The 19218-nt window shown below is 42.6% G+C and overlaps 1 pseudogene; it reads left to right on the plus strand.

Moving 5' to 3' along the window:
- Positions 1–517: 517 nt before the first annotated feature.
- On the plus strand, positions 518–2153 carry LOC120841628 (annotated as a pseudogene).
- Positions 2154–19218: the final 17065 nt, after the last annotated feature.

Raw genomic sequence — 19218 nt, forward strand, 5'->3', positions numbered from 1 at the left:
GCTAGTCTCCCTCCCTTTTAAGTGTTCATGTACAAAATATTTGGTGTGCAAAATAGTGCACACATATTTTTAAAGCTGGAGTAATGTCTTGCATTTTGGAATCACCACAAACTCTTTTATTTAAAGACAGATTGGGTGCATAGTCGCAGTGAGTGACTTCCACGACTCCTCTGACATCACAAGGCACCTAACTGGTTCTCTGGTTTTTATTTAACTTTGTTTTTTTATGCAAGCATGTGACTCTGAAACATAAAACCTTGGGTAGTGTCCTTACACTATAATCTAGCATTTTGCAATGACAAATTATTTTTGTTTAGTCAGTATTCTTTTCAGACAAATGATGACATTGTGAGCACTACTATGAAACAGTAGAAGAGATAGTGGTACCAGTATTTGCTTTATTTTACTGACTTATCTACTTCTTCGTCAGTGAGGTGAGGTGAAATCCAGCTCGCAGATGGAGAAGGTGGGCTTTGTCTGAGCCCTCGACTACCTGCAAGATGAAGGCATAAACATCATGTCCATTACCACAGACCGGCACAGTGCCATTAAAAAGGAAATTGCCACCAACCACCAGACCATCACACACTTTTTTGACAGTTGGCACATGTCAAAAGGTAGGTCGATAAGCGACAAAAATACAGTGCAACTGTAGGAACTAACAAACATGTAGCATAACTGCTGGTGCATCATTTATTGAAAGAATCATGTAATCTACCTTAACAGGAATTACGAAGAAGCTCACAGCAGCCAGTAAGCGACCTTCCAACAAAAAACTAAAAAGCTGGGTTCAGCCCACCAGCAACCATCTCTACTGGTGTGCTGCGATTGTTGAAGGAGATGAACCAACGGTATTGGATTTGTGGCATACGATTAAGCGGCATGTTGTGGATCTTCATGTGGCCACGAAGGTCGCCTCACTCAGTGTCTGCATGGTCCCCTGACAAACAAAGAGTGGCTTAGCCAAGGTGAGCTTTTTGTTTCTGTTGTTTAAATGCATCCAGAAAACAATGCGTCATTTTTTCCTCAGGATCACCAGCCTATGAAGCATTTCTGAAAGTGGTGATGGCACCAACATTGTTGCGTGACCTGAAGAAAGTGTCACCATCATGCCAGACATATGGACTAGAGTCGTTTCACAGCGTCTTAATTAAATTTGCACCGAAGTCGCTTGCTTTTTCGTATGAAGGAATGCGTGCCCGGTAAGCCAGTGTGTAATTTTTTTATATATGTTTGCATTGCCTGACACTTGACATTTCTTTCCCAGTACCTACCTCGCCATTTTGCACTTCAATGAAAATCACAAGCGACTCCAGGCCCAAACCGCTGAGGGAGAAGACAGGTGGCATATGAAGGCCCCAAAAGCCCGGAAAGATCACCTGGCAGCGTTCCCCCTCACAACGAAGCCGACGTATGGTGAGCTGCCTCAAGAAACTCTTTTTAAAGTAATCTGTAGTTCACTTCAACATGAGAAGCTATTCTGCACACATGAAGCAAGCGCTACTCAGCGCCTAATAGGCTACAGCACGCTGGGCACTTTATGTGCTTAGGTGCATAAAACACCAATGTGTCAGACATTATTTGAACCCTGGAGAGTGAGGACAAGGAGGACAGCGCGAGCACAAATCTCCAAGCAGACTTAACGTTTATTCCACGCTTTACGACTCTATATAGGTATGTACACAAAAAAGGGAATTCAAAAGACCAAAAAGCAACACGACGTTTCACTGCTGCATAGGAATCAAGCTTGGTGCAATGAATGATCTTAGAGGTGTAGCCCCTCCTGCATTTCTTGTACTATAGCACACCGTACTTAAGCTTTGTGAATGCAGTAAAGTTTGCTGCATGGTTATGATAGTTGCAAGAATGCACTTTGAGAAAGTGCTCACTTACTTTTGTCTTCAAGACTACAGCACATACCTTGTGAGGTAATATGTAAATGTATACTACAGTGCTCCCTCCTTTTGCAGAGTATGTGGACACTTTGTTCGACGAAGTATTGGAACGGCTCCAGCGTCTGCCATCGTTCAGGGAAGCCAACGCTGAATTCTCAACACCCCCCACCACCTCCACCCATGGTTGCAAGGGTGCAACCGAGGCCCTCCAAACAAAACCTCGTAGCAGTCCACAAGTCACGGTTTGGGAAGAATTAAGTTCGACACCATCCACGCCACTGCGGGAACTGAGCTGCGTGTCGATTGCCGGCTAGCTTTGTTTGTGTCCTAAGTACTGCAATCTATTGAAGAGCTGCATGTCAAAGTAGAAAAAAAGAATGTGTGTGGTTGTTTCTCAGATTCTTTTCTGGTTATGTTGGGCATTCTGCAGTGCAGCATTCTTAATCCTCGTTTTTTTTTTAATCATTGTAAATAATGTTCTTATGTATGACATATTCGAACATGCAATTATTTCGTGCTGACATAAATTTGTTCCAGGTGATGTATAATGTAAAGGGCTGTGTATCTCTTCAGTACAATGTGTGTTCTATGTTCATGGGTGCTGTACTAGAGGTTCTTAGAAGTTAATACTTTCTTAGTCCTTTTTTTGTTTTTCTTGTTGGCACTGTTTTTGTGTGAAATGTGAAAATAGAGTAATAAATCGAGAGCTGCTGGCATGCATTGAGCAGCGCCAAACTACAACTCACAACCAGAATTTTTCTCTTGCTCTGGTGCGAACTGTAATGGGTATAAACTCTCATTCCCTCTACAAAAGATGCGGATGGCTAGTTGGTTTAGAACTCAATTTGCAACAGTCACATGATGAAAATGCAGCAGCAAAGGTATAGAAGCTTTAATGATGGCCTCAACAGAAGACCCATGATAAATGTGCCAAGAGGCATTTGAGGTGCATTATTTCAAGTTAGTTAAATTGTGTACTGGCAGATTGTAAAAGAATATTGCAGTTTCTCGGTACAAAAACTAAGCTCTAACCACTACTTCTCCTAGGTCATTTTTACAATAACATAGCTTGTGAGCAGCTCGATTAGAGGGAACCTCAAGTTACTCTGTCCCTAATTTGCAAAGAAAGGTTCCGGCCATTATTTTCCGGAGGAGGATGTCTGCCCCATAAAAAACCTTCTGACCATCATAATCGATAGACTAAAGGTTAGTAGGTATAAATAACCATCTCACTGCAAGGGTTGCACGGTATTACATATTTCGTCAGAATGCTTTCTAAGGAATTCTGGTATTTCTGCATATCAATGCACTCTATACTCCATTCAGCCCTGAGCTGAAACCGTGGTAGAAGTGACACTCTCGTTGGACCAATCATATGCCTCTCTTTCGCCGCATGATCATGGCCTTGCCCATACCCACGTGCACTAAGCCAGTTGCCAAAAGGTAGGCGGCTGATCAGTTCAGCGGACACGTAGCTCCCATCACAGTCTTAGATGAGGGGCGAAGAATGCGTGATTGTTTAGGCTTTATTTTGGCTTCACGACAAGTTGTTACCAACCTCTGCCTTGCCTGAACGCTGCAGAACAAAAATGTTGCAAAGATGTTCGAAATAGATATGGGTCTCATGAAATGAACTGACGTGCTTTTTTCAAATACGTCACGGACAATGATAAATGATAAGGGAAGAAAAGTTCTTTCGAGTGGAACATTGGAATTCTGGATACCTTCAACTGTGCAAACCTATTATTGAGCTTCAACAAGCTTTAGAAATGTGCGCAGTGAGAGCCTCAATAAGGTAATGCACCAGTGGCATAATCCACATTTTTCAAAATGCTGCAAGATTGTTTGGTATGAAATAATGAGAGCACTTGGAAAAGAAGGCGAAAAAGCTTCTTGTAGGATCGGGGGACAAGACACTACCCGAAACTGGCAGAAAGGTGATGGGAGAACTCAGTCTGGGTCACTGCAGCTCAATGGAGCCAACATGATTAGATTTCCTTGCACAAAGCAATGTCCTCGCTCCCTTGTGCAACGCTGTGTTCATACACACCCGGCATATACGCACTATGTATTTTTGAAAAAGCTGTATTGCTTTCTCCCTTGAGGTGTGGTACGTCAGTATCAGTGATGCGAGAAGGGGTCCGGAAATGAAATTTTGAGGTGACAAAAAGAAAGAAAACAATCGTACGTACCTTGGGAATCGTGGATATCGGAATCCTGTGGTGCTTTCGCTGGGGAAAGCATCCCGGATGGCACCGACGACGCATGAAGGCAAGACGAGTCTCCTCCCTCTGCCCAGCCTGCCCCATACCCAGCGTACAAACCGCCGATATGCAGTGTACCGGTAGCGCCTAAAATTACGATAAAACGAAAATGTGAATACTTTATCCAATTTCGTTTTTATCAGAATTTTTCAGCACTAGCGAAGTGTAACAACATGGGACAAGGATATTTTGCTGGCAGCCAGCAGAACCTGGGAAAAAAAATTGCCAGCACAAGCTTGTTGGCAATTTGGCCACTCCCTCGCCTGCGTTCACGCTGCTTCGTGGCGACAGTCTGCGGCTGCGCATTACAAAAATTAACCCACTTGGCCCAAGCCCTGCTGTCCTCATTGCCCTGCCCTGCCTTGCCCTGTCCTGGCCCCTGGCCCCTGCTCCCCTCCCCTCCCCCCCCCCCCCCCCCCCTTCTTTCCTGGTAAGGGAGGTCCATACGACTTAGTTCAGCGACGTTTCGTCGAAAACATTTTTTTTCGTGATAATTGTAAAAAAGAAATATGTAAATATCGCCAAATGTGATAGACAAAAAAAAAGTATGCACATTCTTGGGATCGAACCAGTGTCCGCTGCGTGTGAAGCAGACGCCTCTCCGCTGAGCTACTCTACAGCTGTAATATGAGTTTTATAATTTGTTTTATGCTAGACCCAATGGGGGACAACTGCAAGCAATTTTTTTTTCCGGGTTGTGTCGGCTATCGGCAGGGTATCCACTTCCTAGGGGCATAGACGTACCTGTGGATCTCATTTGGCATAGGCAGCTTCCTATCGTGCAGCTCGAAGTAGGCTAGTTTCAACATCGTAACGTTGAGGCAGACGAGGGGGAACTCCACGTTCGTGGTGATGCAGCCGATCGACTGCAGGGCGAAAAGTTTGCTGCCAACTTCCCTGCAGCAATGGCATTCTCCGGGCTCGAAGTCGGGCAGCACCACGCATTGGCCACATTCGCACCTAGTAAAGAAATCGTACGCGTGCATATTCAATTCGAAGTACGCACTTCGTGCTTGACGTTTGCGCGTTTTTCAAGCTCTTACCAATTTGTGTTCGTAGGACGGACGATGTCTTCAGTCACGAGAAGGGGTGACGACTCGGCGACGTCGCGTTTTTCAAGCTCTTACCAATTTGTGTTCGTAAGACGGACGATGTCTTCAGCCACGAGAAGGGGCGACGACTCGGCGACGTCTTCTTCCAAATCGGCTTGCTGGTCGGGCGTATCGTATGGGACGAATCCTAATTGCTTTGTTCTGGCCAAGATTTCTCTCTCGAAGGAAGAAAGATTCGCCGGTACCGCGAACGAAGTAGAAGCCGCACGCCCGTCGCCCGCTGCCATCGCCGTCCAGCATGCTAGACCCACCATACGCGATACGACGCCATGTTGGGAACTATCTACGCAATGAACGCACAGAATGCTTCCGGTTGTCTGTGCCCCTTTTTTTTCAATCAACGTTATTACAGCTTTTTAGAAGCCACAAAAAATGGGTTTCATATTTTTTTTCTATTTTTAATATTGAGTGTGTGCATTCACTGGCCTACGACTTTGATTAAATTTGGTGGCCGCATCGATACCTTAGAAAACGGCCCGTGACCGCGGAAAAGAGAGTGAGCGAGACTCGAACCGGCCAGTTCTTGATCGGCGGTTTTCGGGCGGAAAGCAACCGAATTTCGAGCCGCAAATTCTGTTCTGGGTAGTTGGGCTCTCATATGTCACGTACGACTAAAAACCTCGGCGAGCATAAATGCCCTGTCAGTGTCCCTTTAATCTTCCTTTTTTTCTAACTTTCGGCAGCGGACCGAAAGTCCGCCTTTTTTACCTGGGCGGTGTATATCTGGTTAGGGTCCCACCATAAGACACACATGGCGTGACACCTAGGCCCGGAGCCTACGCCTCAGACCTTTCTTTTTACTTTTTTGTGCGTAAAATCACCTGATATTCACTTCATGAGCATTTCCAACAAGATCTAAGGTGCAGAGAATCTTGGTTTCTAAGCAAAAGTCGCAGGTTGGAAATATAACCGCCGTGAAACCATTTTATTTGTCAAAAGGCGAAGTCTGTTCTTTCGGCACACCTTTCAAATCACAACTTGCGTGAGAAGCTTATTTAGGAGGGCTATCTTTATTGTACAGTATACAGAATATCAAGAACGAGCGATGTCAAAGAAGACATTAGTCGTTGCACCTCCAATTTTCATAAAGCTTGCACGCATTAGCAAGATCTTACAAAGGTGAAGTTACACCTAGACAAACTGATTCTCACAAAGCGTACGCTTCTTTAATGATTTGGAGGAATATAAAAGCACCGCAGTCTTTACAGTGTGTTTATAAAGCATCGTCAGCTTTGTCCTCATCTGCATGGTAAGCAAAACGACTGATGGTGGTTACCAGCGAAGACATATATCCGGGATTCCCTTTTCTCTTTACCGCAATGTAAACAAAGAAGTAAATAAACAAAACCTGCTACCTATATTAGACAAAGGATCAAGTTTATATGGACGAATAAGCACGGGGTGACGGACGGAAACTTTAACTTTTATAGGTGACCGGTTTTATTTTGCGAAGGGTCTCCTATTAGTCAAAACGATAATACAAATTCAAAGTTAAAAATTACTGTTTAAACAAAAACGCCTATATTAAAGAGAGAGAGAAAAAAAAAACACAAAACACAAACCAAAATTTATATGTCTCTGTTTTCTTTTTTTGAAGAACTTGCCTTCCAGCCTCAATTGTACTTCAACCTTCACAGTAGAACGAAAAGCCTAAATATGCCAATATACTTGTCACCCAACTTCAGGGGCATTAGGATACTAATTGATATTTAAAGAATAAAATCAAGGAGGATATTCACAGACAACAACATTATTTCAGACAGTGACGATGAATATATATTTTCGGGGTCGAAAGGTTCGCGCCTCGACCAGGATCCCGACAAAACGGGCGAGATAAAACCAGGGTGTCGAACCGAACCCGAACCGAAAACCGGATCAAAACCGTTATTTTTGACCAAACCGGTACAAAACCGAAACCGAAATCAAACGATTGATATTGAACCTGAATCGGAACGAAACCATAATTTGATGTGGCGGTTACCGGTTAAACGAAAGCGGTTCAGTGCCAATTGTGTCAATAATTGTTGTTAAGGTGAAAAGTTGCGGGCGTATTTTTTTTTTATATGGCCAAGACTAATCTTACATACTGTCAGATATTTTTACATTTCGTTCTTATTGCATACGCAATAAAAATTCATCATCATCAAAAGCAGAGACACAAAGAGACCTCGCGGTCTGCGAAATCGCTCAGTTCCCGCCTCTATTCAGGCATCTGGAGAGCTTTAACTCTACTTTGTTCCCTGGCGGCGCGGTAGCGGCGGCGGCGATTTCAAGGAATTGCTTGGCCGCTTGGCTACGAAATGCTCAAGTGTCAAAGCGAATTGCGCCATGCTAGACACGGAGGCCTACGCGTTCGCGAATGTTTGGCCTCAAGATGAACCGCAGTTGCAGTCGATGAGCCATTTAGCCTATCGAGCACCGAGAACGCACCACATGACCTTCCGCTTGAGTGCAGCTACACGCTGAAGGAAGGTGGGACGGACCACGCTGCATCGGCAGTATAGTTTATGGGGTCGCATGTGGTCCATTTTAATGAAGAACAATCTTTTCTTTAACGTGTACGGAGTGTTATCTTACAAAAAAAAAAGGAAAAACATGGGGCGTCGGAGGCAACATTACTCGGCGATGATTCGCTGACGCACCGAGCCTTGGAAGGAGGCCAGGGAAGGAGGGGGGAAGAAAATGCTCCACTGTATCTTTTTTGTAGGTTTGTCAGACTAGCGAGGGTAGCATGTCACCTGTTCAAAGATTTTCTCATTTTTTTTAGAAGCTCTCTTTCATCGTCTTCAACTGAGCATTCGAAAAGCGTCCTTCGCTGTGGTGGTATTACCTGAACTTTGTTCCGTGGCTGACAGTTTCAAATGTGAGTAGTTATAATATTATCACGGACTTAACGCTAAAAACTTCATGCTATGTAACTGCTTCCGAGTCGCTCAAACCAGGTCATTTTCATAAAGCGTTGTTTGCGACAAAAAGTCGAAGTGACGAGACAAAGAATCCCCACAAGATCTCTAGACCAGCGTTTTTCCGCCGGAACCCGAAGCGCTCTCAAGTGGTTTCTCATTTTATTATACGCGCGTGCTCACGTGCCCGGTCATTGACACATCGGCCAGTCTGGCTGATGCAGACACGCCCACAGCTTAACGGGATTCGATAAGCTACCCCAACTTCGCACTCGACGTACCTGTTTCAGTGTTATTCGGCACATTTGTTTCCTCTCGTTCGCCTGTCTGCCACTCTGGGGCATCGCTGCGACATCTTACTGTGCGCCGAAAACAGGTAGGATGTCTAAGAAACACCTGTGTGCAAGCAAATCAAACAAAAACATATAGAGGGAAAGCAATCCACCTCGACACCATTTTACTGTTTATAAATCCACAGCCCGGCGTGCAATCTTCACGGCCAAGCACGTTCGTGTTCGCCACTTCTTAAAGCGAGCAAAGCACGGGCTATACGCGCGAACGCTAAAGATGGCACCGGCCACAATATCTTTTTTGGAAAGGTCTCTAGACCCATCCCTAAATTACGCTCTCCTCCTGCAGAGTACGAAGTACTGCACAGCTGCGTGTGCCAAAGACACCATAAAAAATAGAAAGCCTATCGCTTATATATAGTTCACTTAAGGACAATATCATACAAGTTTTGCCACATTAATGATGTCTTCTTTCCACGTCACTGTGCAGTTTTTTTTTAAAATCTGCCTGAAGAGCGAGTACTTTTGAGATGGGTCTATTGCACGTATCTCGTGCTGAGAAAAGGCTGCAAGATGCGCTCGGTCAATTTTCAAAGGTCGAGTTAAAAACAGGTTCGAACCGGTTTCCGCTTATTAAAACCGGTAACCGGAGTGATTATGGGCGCTACTCTAAACCGGAACCGAACCGGAACAAAATGCAATGCTACTGAACCCGAACCCGACCCGAACCGAAATAATGACCTCTTCGACACCCCGAATAAAACTGAGCAACGGTATTGTGACTGTCCGTTTGAGGTTTCTCTAAATCCCTTCTGATTATTTTTGTTTGATATTTTTCAGTGTTAACGATGTAGATATGTCGTTCTTTGTTTGCTTTTTCAATGTAGAATGTTTCGATGATTTTACATCTTAACCGCTGACAATGTGGTGCAAGGGACTTCGTGCTGCCTAAGTGCGGTGCGCACACGCACCCAAAGCAGTCCTTGGCATGAAGAGCGATGAAATGTGTAGGGTAATTTTTGTTTTTGTTTTATTTGTCATGCATTTTTTTTTTTGGGTGGTCTCGTACACGATCGTTTATACATAAATCAGTTTTGCCGATGTATTCAGCTCCGCACATGAGGGGCGCTGAGCACACCTCCTCTTTCGCACATTCTCTGAAGCGGGTGTCGTGTTTCTTTTCTCAGGGCGGCTTGGTCTCATTCTCGTAGGTTATATTACACAGGCTTGCCAGTTTTAATCTACATAAAAATATGACTTTCTATTCAAAGTGGAAAGCGTTTGAGTGGACGCGTTAGGATGAGTTGTTAAATCAATGGAATCTTCCGATCCTTTGCGAAATTAGTAAATGGTTCCTATAGTTTTTGTGTGATTAGTTGGTGAAAGCAGGTGGCGAGTCGTTACACTGGTTACTACAGTCTCAGAAGACGTTGAGTTTGCATGTTGATGCTTTAGGTAGCTGAAGGCGGACAGGTTTTGTCAAGATAAATAGGGCCTTGATCATCCTTAGTTTAACCGACTTGTAATGAGCTCTTTTAAATGGTATAACCGTCTTATTTGAACGCTTGTGGAAACACCAGAAAATACGCTGTGTCATATCGATGAGTCGCAGGTTGAACGTGAGATTAAATCCTCGTTCGTAGGAAGAAGACATAATGGCTTCCACTTTTATAGTTTCAGGGTAGGTGATGGGATACTTGTCCACGAAACGGATGATCACATACTGTGGGTTTGTGCTCTTCAGGTTTTCCTCCACGGCCTGGTCTAAGTAGGGCGGATAGATTTCGCTTACCACTGGCGTAATGCGCGAACCTATGCGAATTTGGGATTTTTGAAGTTTTAGAAGCATCAAGGTCCTAGAAACACATTGTCAGCGATTGAGGCGTAAAATCGTTGAAACATTCTACATTGTAAAACAAGAAACGAACTTCTCATCTGTATCGTTAACCATGACAGGACATGACGGAGAATTCGTAAGGCTAGAATTAGAGAAATCTTAAACGGACAGTCACGTTACGGTGGCTCAGTCGTCCTCTGCCCTCCCCTCGATGATGACCCCTTCCATTCTTCATTCCCATGAATTTATGTGGACCCCGTTGCGCGAATTTTTCGCGCCCGAAAATAAACATTCGTTGTTGCTCTAAAAAAATCTTTTTTTTTTTGTGAACGTTCTATTTGTTTTTATTATATTTCAAGTATTCAGAGTTACTACAAGCTCCATTTAACCAGACCCGAAGCTTTTCACGAACCTTATAAGTTAGCCCTAAACGCGAATCTACACATCATCCCCAATACTTCCTGAAACTTCGATACAGGTGTGTGAACAGTCAGGAGATAAAGATTGCCAAGCACCAGGAGGAAGATAAACAGCAATTAGTTGAGATATCATATGTCTATATTGACTGCACATAGATTGTAGCAATATGTTTTTCAAGTACGAAAATTATTTATTAGACCGCCCTACTTCTTTTGTCGAAGAATAACTCATGAATTTCATAAGAAAAGGCAATCATTAGTTTCTTATCAGAGGGTTTCTTGCGAAAATCTCACCAAACACGCTAACGCGTTTGTTCTCAAAAATTATGATTGTTTCACATATGGACAATGTGCTCGACGCTCAAATGAATAATTAAATAATGAGAACAGAATTCTTTTCGAATACAAGGTGTCTATACGTTATTGCGGAGAAAAAATGCACATAGCCATAGTCCCTTGATTGTGTTCCCGAATATAAATAAATGTAAAATTGTTCCACATTTCGAATAAATAATTAGTCTCCTCTTCATAAAAATCAAATCGCAAAAAAGTATCTACCATCACATGACCTTCCGTGTGTGTGTTAGCCGTAGCACACGTATAACCGGAAAACTAGCGTCCTCGGCGGTCTTGGCTATTCGAGTACAAAATATTGTATTAAGGTGTCCAAGAAATATACAAACGAATTTAGGATGGCAGGCTCGGACATGCAGTTCTATACGACTTATATAATTTCTATAGTCTCTGGTATGTTCACTGGACAGATAATATTCATTTTTCTTTACCATAGATGGCCCAAGGGCCACCTTGCAGATGTCTGATTTACGCATAGGAATCAAGAATGAGATTCACGCACTCTAACAAATTCCCAAAGCAGCGTAGGCGCCATGTGAGCAAATTCTTGGTTGCCGACTCACAGACCAAAACACTCATTCATTATTTATGCGTTCAAAAACACGCTGAATTTCAAACAATCCCAGAATTGAATATACGCGGATAAAAAGTCACGGCCACACACACACACCAAAACACACACGCACACACACACATACGCGCACACGAACAAAGACAGCTTTATATACATCGACGGCAAATTCGATAAATTTAACCCCAATTAAAAATGCAGCGTCGCTCTTTACATTATATTAATTTGTTTCATTCCACTGGCGGTTTAAAAAGCGCAGGGCGGGGCGACTCATGAACATAACATTGCTCGCTAGTCATTGAGGTTACGACCTTACTCAATAAGAGTGCCAAAAGACGAATTACGAAGCGAGATGCAGAGCATTTACTACCATACTACGCCACGCTGGCGATTTTTTACCGGGATACTGACACGGTATTTAAGCTGGCCGAGGTTTGTATTTGAACATGGCCGATCAGAGTCTCACTAAATAAACATAATTTGCGGCTCAAAATTTGTTTTTCTTTTCGCCCAAGAACAGCCGCTTGAGAACTGGCCGGTTTTAGTCGAGCTCACACTTTTTTCTATGGTCATGTGGCATTTCAAAGTATGTTTTAGATATTGGAGCGCAGATCTTAGGCGCCCGTTTCCGGGTTGAGCGGCGTCGCCGTCGGCGTAACCGTGCGTTGCATTATGGGACGATTTTCATAATAACGTCTCACGTGACGAAAAGTGTAACATCACGAGGGTAATATTTTTTCGGTAAATTTTGGAGGAAAATTTTTCCCTAAATTAAGCGGGAAATGTTTCAGCTAAATTTAGGTGGGTAATTTTTTCACTAAATTTAGAGGGAAAATTTACCGAAACATTTTCGCACCAAATTGAGTGGCAACATTTTACCCTCGTGACGTCACACGTGACGTCACGTAATGTCACAACGCTAAAATGTTTCCGCTAAATATGGCAAAAACGTTTCCGCTAAATTTAGTGAGGAAATGTTTTCGCTAAATTTAGCGGAGCAATTTTCTCGCCAAATTCAACGAAAAAATGTCCCGCCAATGTTAGCGTGAAAATTTTACCTTTTGGACGTCACACGTGACGTCACTGACGTCACATTAATTTAGCGGAAATTTTTCCGTTAAATTTAGCGGAGAAATCGACGTCACTTGAAATCAACACCGATTCAGTTCCCCCACTAAATTTAGCGGGACAGTTTCGCTTAATTTAGAAATAAATTTAGCGAAAATTTATCGCTAAATGCGAGGCGAGCAAGAGAGGAGGAGGGGAGGGTGCAGAGGGGGAGCAGGGACGTACTCTTCCCTCCGTACCCTCCCGTCCTCCTCCTCAAGAGCTGCGCTCTAATTCGGCATTACAGAGAATCGTAGACGTCTTTCACTTCTCATATTCTGTGGCAAAGTTGCCTCTGGAGTGTTTTTGTTCTGTTTCTGATATTATTTACCTCGTAAAGGAACTGACTTCATGAAATAGAAATCTCTGGATCTTTTAACTTTGTAGCATGCTTTCTCTGACATTTTTGTACTATTTTCATCGATGACAACATGAGGGGGCCGAGGGCTCGTCAAACTGCCTGTGGGTGGCTTTTTCCCTCGGTCACCGCCAAATGAATGGAAACAATATGATTTAATATTTATTATATGTACCAAATATATTCAAAGTCGTGGGCCATGTAAGGCACACATAGAGTATTAAAATATAAAAAAATATAAACCCCATTTTTGTGGCTTTCAAGAACTTGCCAATGCTTAGATTAAAAACAACGTGACACAGATCACAGGAAGTAGATGTACACGTCATTCTTAATATGGCGACGGACAGCGGGCTGGACGACGCGATGGCGGTGCAAGACGGGCCAACGTTGCCACAGAAGTGTGGGGGGGGGGGGGGGGGGGGGGGGGTCACTTCGGAGCTGTCGTTCGCGTTACCGGGCAATTGATATTCAAATGCAGAACATCTAAGGGAATGGATACAAGTGCGAAACAATCGCACGACAAACGGTGAGCGGAAATTAGTCGTCGTCGTCCGCTTGGCACGGCGAAGCAGTGGGAAAACAAATAACGCGATAGGGTGCAGCCACGTGACGTCCGGCCATGAGCTTCCGTGCTCGCGTTTCGGTTGCGGTTTTGAGCAGTAGTTTTTTTTTTCTCGCTTCATTAAGATATGCGTGGGTCTGCAGCAAAGTATAGACTGGGTAGTCTCCTGACGCCGTATTAAATTGTCTGGTAAAAAGTAAAAGAAAAACATTTTTCGTGTGTGTCAGTGTCCTTTTGAGCTGTCAGTAACCGTAGTGCATAAACTCTCGGCAAACACTATATTGGGCTAAAGAAATATTTATAATCCCCTGAGACTAGCTCAGTGCGTTTAAAAAACGGGGTTCTTGCATACTCAAGGTTCAGGATAATGTGTGCTTGGTGCCTCAACTCTATGTAATGTAGCCCATTATGCGTTTGCTTACAAAACTTCCCTCTATTTGCGAGAAAAAAAACGAGACTTTTGAGATCGTGGTTGAAAAAACCCCGAGACTGCGGGTAAACGACACAACACTAAAAAACTAGAGACTTTTTAGTGTTGTGTCGTTTACCCGCAGTCTCGGGTTTTTTTCAACCATGTGCAATGTACACCAGCTCGTTTGCGCCCTTACATTTTGTTTTGAGATCAGCTGTTTACTCTCGTACATGGTTGTAGAGAAGTACCGCGTAAATGGATACATTTATGGCCCTATTAGGCGGATGGCGAACAAAGTGCAGGTAATGTGTGAGTTCGTACGTGGCCAACAGAACCTTCCATGTCGTAAACAACACCTACGGCGTTTCGCTTCATGGTTTGTTGTAGTTTTTCTGTTCGCGCGTGGGCTTCCTACACACCTTTGGGTAAGGTTGCTCTATTGGGGGCGGTCTTTATGGTGATCCCATTATGAGGTAATGAACACGCCACTTACAATTACGTTGGCTAAAATAACAACCTTCTAATATTTCCATTTATCACTCTCAAAGAACTTGTAGTATAGTGCATTTTAAGACTACATTGAGAAAAAGCCACGGTAGCTTTCCTCTCCAGTTATTTGCTCGGATATTTTTAGCAGACAGTGAGTTGTAACAAGGCGTCTTGATCTAAAAAAAAAAAAACTCAATTATAGGTAGAAAACGTCAGGTGCTTAAACAGCGTGCTGAATTCCTTCACTCTAAAAAAAAGGTGTCACCTTACACCCTTTGGCCCCATATAATACACCCCGAAAATTTAGTTCGATGTACAGAGCACTATAATCGAATAGAAAGCTCCAAATTTTACCAGGGGCTTGATAACAGTGAGATATAGCTTTATAAATAGCTAAAGTACGTATCACAGACAACAGAAGGAAACCACTCAGGTTTTGCAGTAAGGCCAAGAACACACCGATTATTCTTTTTGTAATCAGTAACACGTACATTAACTATTTTAATAAGTTGTACCACACGGCTATCAAGCCTCTTGTGAAAGTTGGTATCCTCGGATCGACGGCAGTGCGCTGTACGTCGAGCTAAAGTTTTGGGGTGTATTATATAGGACAAATGGCGTAAGAATACACCCTTTTTTTTGGAGTGTTCCTGCGATGACTGTACTTCGAACTCAAGCAGTTTTTAAACGTCCGGCCATTTACTAGACATGCCCGTAAAATGTTTGTTATTGCTTCATCGCATGCTTTGCGTTCAAGTATACTTTGGCCATTTTTTTAAAGAAGTATTCCCAGCTTCTAGATCCCAAAGTTCGTATTCTTTAAAAAAAGCTTGCGTAATTTTTTTTTCGAAATTTGAAACACATATCATTAAAACGCTCCCCTCAAATAACCAGCGTATCAATTCATTTCAATGCAACCTTTTGTACAGGATGCGAGGCCCAAAACAAAGCCGCCATATCAATCCGCCAGAACAGAAGGGTACGAAGTTGTTCGTTACTTCGACATTACGTGAAAAAGCGGGCTCAGCCCACTTTGCCGCTTCAAATAACAAATATGTCTTTGGACAATTTAAGGGAACACTCCAAAGAAGACTACTAGTTCACGTTCCTGTAGAGCACAAAGCCATCCAATCGCAGCGATATACAGAAGTATCCCAGAGAATGACGAAGCTCATAAAACGATCATATATAAAAAATTCGGTGCATATAGGGAAATGAGCCAGTGAAACCTCATGCTCTCTGTCCCGAAAAACGTAACGTTTTCACTTTTTTTTCTTCGTTTTTTGCCCTATTTTTAGGTTTGTAATTTGCTAAGACCGTTCTACCTTTCGACATGATATGTTGCAACGTTGTCTGGAGAAACACAGACTCCTATACTTTCTTTTTTTTTTTTTGCGAGGTAGGGGGGTGGGGGATGGGACTTCCTGTTCCTTGAATACTTTGTCGAGATTACATTGAAAGTCGTATACAAAAACCGACATCACTAGCTTTTATTTTGATAAAACAACAAAAATTTCATTTTAATAATACTGAGCACATTGCATCTCTGAAACGAGCCATATCATATGGTACTTAATTTTGATTTCGCTTTCTCAGGCTCATGATTACTTTGTTCGTTGCTGCACCTAAGTGATCTATTATCCTAATGAGCGAATTGTTTAGTTTAAAATGTCTAGGCACATTATAAAAACAAAAATACTTTAGATTCATCTAACATGTACGAGCTCTTAAGTTTTTGTATGCTAAAATGACATATTGTTTTCGGTCTCGCCATGTGTGGATCATTTAATTTAGAAAACACCCATTTAATATAAATATAGCTTAGAGAAAGTAGGTAAATTGAAATATTTCAGTGTAGGTCTCGTTGACGACATTAACTCTAACGCCATAGTCCCAATCGAACTTTTAACAGTAAATAAAACGCAATACAGAAACGAATTTTGAATGTTTACGCAGGAATGAACTTGAGATGGCTCTTTTGTTTTAATTTCAATACTGAGTAAACTCTTACCCGGGGTATAAATTTTCAGCCTACTTGCCAAATGATGCAGCTCGTTTTATTCTTATACTGACGCTCTTCGCTGCCAATACTACCGCAATTTCTTTTTTATATGAAACATTACTAGACTTTTCAACGTGAGCAACCCAGCTGTTGTGGATAATTCAAAAGCGATAAATTAGAGCAAAAATATCATTAACAACTTCGCAGGCAGAAAACTGATTAGTTAAAACCATAACCGAAGTCCCTAGATTCTGTAGCTAGTCGCCAAACTTGAACAGTTGGCAATGTTTCATTCTAGTGGCAGTTTCCATGTGGGCACGTGTGCATGCGTGCGAACGCTTCGAGCGAAAGCACGAGTAACACTCAGACAGATAATATTACGACACGCGCCGACAACTTACACATTTTTTTTTACCCGAAAGAAATAAAAAAAAAATAATAAGGAAAAAACAGTCTTTGCGGTCTTTCAATTTATCCGCGTGGACTTCAAATGAAGAAGTTACTGAGGGCGAACTCTAAATGAGAGGATGTACTATAATAAAAAATTGTGAAGGTAAGAAAAATAAAGTGACAGAACCGGTTCATATTCGATCCTTCTGCTTTTCCTAAGTGGTCACATTAAGCTTTTCATTTTATGTTGTCTTTGTCGGATTTGCGTTTTCTTTCTTTAGGCTTGCTGCTTTCGTGCGCAGTCGTTATGTTGAACTGCTTTCGTGCTGCGAATCAATCTTAACGACACACACATTTCAATTCCACTTCCTTCTTTCGCAACGTGTAGTGTTCACGACAGCTTGTTTTCTCGTTATTAGTTTTAGGTTGGTCGCCAGTGAATCTTCATATCTAAATTTAAGCCTAGCTACTCATTTTTGCTTTAGTTTTTTCAAGGGCATGGAGCCCCTTCAAAAATCTCCGCGCCACGCTGTGGGCACACCTCATCGCCCTCATTGAAAAAGGACTCCATCCTCGGACGCCAAACCCACCGACCCCAGGAACTACGAGGGCAGTGCATCCTCACTCACCAATTGAAGTTAAAACCGGCTCTGACTCGATTTGTTTAATCAAGTGCATTATCTTTCTTTCTCTCTCTCTTCCGGTTGGTCATATTGCTCGAGCTTGCCAGTTTGCATCTGCAGGAAGAAACGAATTTTGTGTCAAAACAGGAAGCAATTCATCGGATGCGCTGGGATGCGCTCTGAAAGTAAGGAACATCGGAGATCCTTTGTCGTGTTAGTAGACGTTTCCTGGTAGTTTTTGGTGGGATTAGTTCCTAAGAACAGAAGACGAGCCGTTAACTGAATATACGGATCCCAGAAGTCGTTGAGTTTGGATGTTGTTGCTTTCAGGACCTGAATACCGACATTATTTAGTTCTTGCCGAAAAGAGTAGGACCTTCATCGACCCTTTGAATAACCGACTTTGGGAGGACACGTTTAAATGGAAGAATCGGCTTTTTTGAACAGCGTTGGAAAGACCAGTAAATGACTTGTGCCTTCTTGGTCACTTGCAAGTCCGAAATTTGCAGCTCTTCCGAAGATGGGTCCGCCCTCTTGAACCTGAGATAACCTTCAGCTTCGTTGAGAGAAGACAGAATGGCCTTCCCTTTTAGATTTTTGAAGTAGATCATGAGGTAGCCGTTTACTTAGCGGAAGACCTCACACAGGGGGCTGTGAACTTCAGGTCTGCCTCCACGGCCCCGGTCTACGTAGGACTGATAGATTTGCAATCACGCAAGGCAAAACCCTATGCGAAATCCCGATATTTGAACCTTTGGAAGCACCAAGGCGCAAGGAAGACATAATCAGTGATTTGGACGTGGCATCATCAAACCATTTTACATTAAAAAAAATTCAAAAAATAATTTTGATCTGCATTGTTAGCCCTCACAAGATGCGAAATGAAACTTATCAAGACAGATTTTATATATAAAAAAAGAAAAAAACTCTCATGTGATATTTATTCTGCAATGACTCAATCCTTATCTGCCCCTCTATCTTGACCCGAAATCTTCTCTCCTTTCTATTTCTCTATAACAACAGAACAATAAAACATTGGTCGTTATTACTAAGCTTACGTGGATGTCTTTGAACATCCTTCTTGATTTTATTATTTCTGTTTAAAGTATTCAAACTTAACACAGGCTCGTTTTAACTAGCCCAGTCTACATCTTACGAACCTTCTGTGTTTCCCCTCATTCCGAATCTGCTCGTCATCCACATTACCTCAATAAACTTCGATCCATTTGTGTGAACGGTCAGGGGGTAACGAGTGCCGGGCACCAGGAGGAAGATAGAAGATGAAGAGATAGTTGAAATTATATACGTATGTATTGACTGCGTATACCAGATACCAATAAATATGTTAAAGTCTGAAAGATGTTTAGACTGCCCTACTTTTTTTGTAGAAATATAGCTAGTTCCACTCATAAGGAGATGAATTTTGTTTTCTGACGAGACGCAACGCTTAGTGCAAACACCCCTGAAATCGCGCTAACACGTGTGTTCTGGAGAATTATATTATTATACAAATATAGCATGCTGGACACCGTGTTCCACTTGTAAGAAATTCCACAAGTCACTAGAAGTTAACCCTCAGCAAAAGCTGGGTGTCTATAGGTTATCGCGAAGAAAATAGCCGCACAGA

The sequence above is a fragment of the Ixodes scapularis genome, unplaced genomic scaffold (genome assembly GCF_016920785.2).
Source record: "Ixodes scapularis isolate PalLabHiFi unplaced genomic scaffold, ASM1692078v2 ptg002451l_1__unscaffolded, whole genome shotgun sequence".
In the NCBI taxonomy this organism is placed as follows: Eukaryota; Metazoa; Arthropoda; class Arachnida; order Ixodida; family Ixodidae; genus Ixodes; species Ixodes scapularis.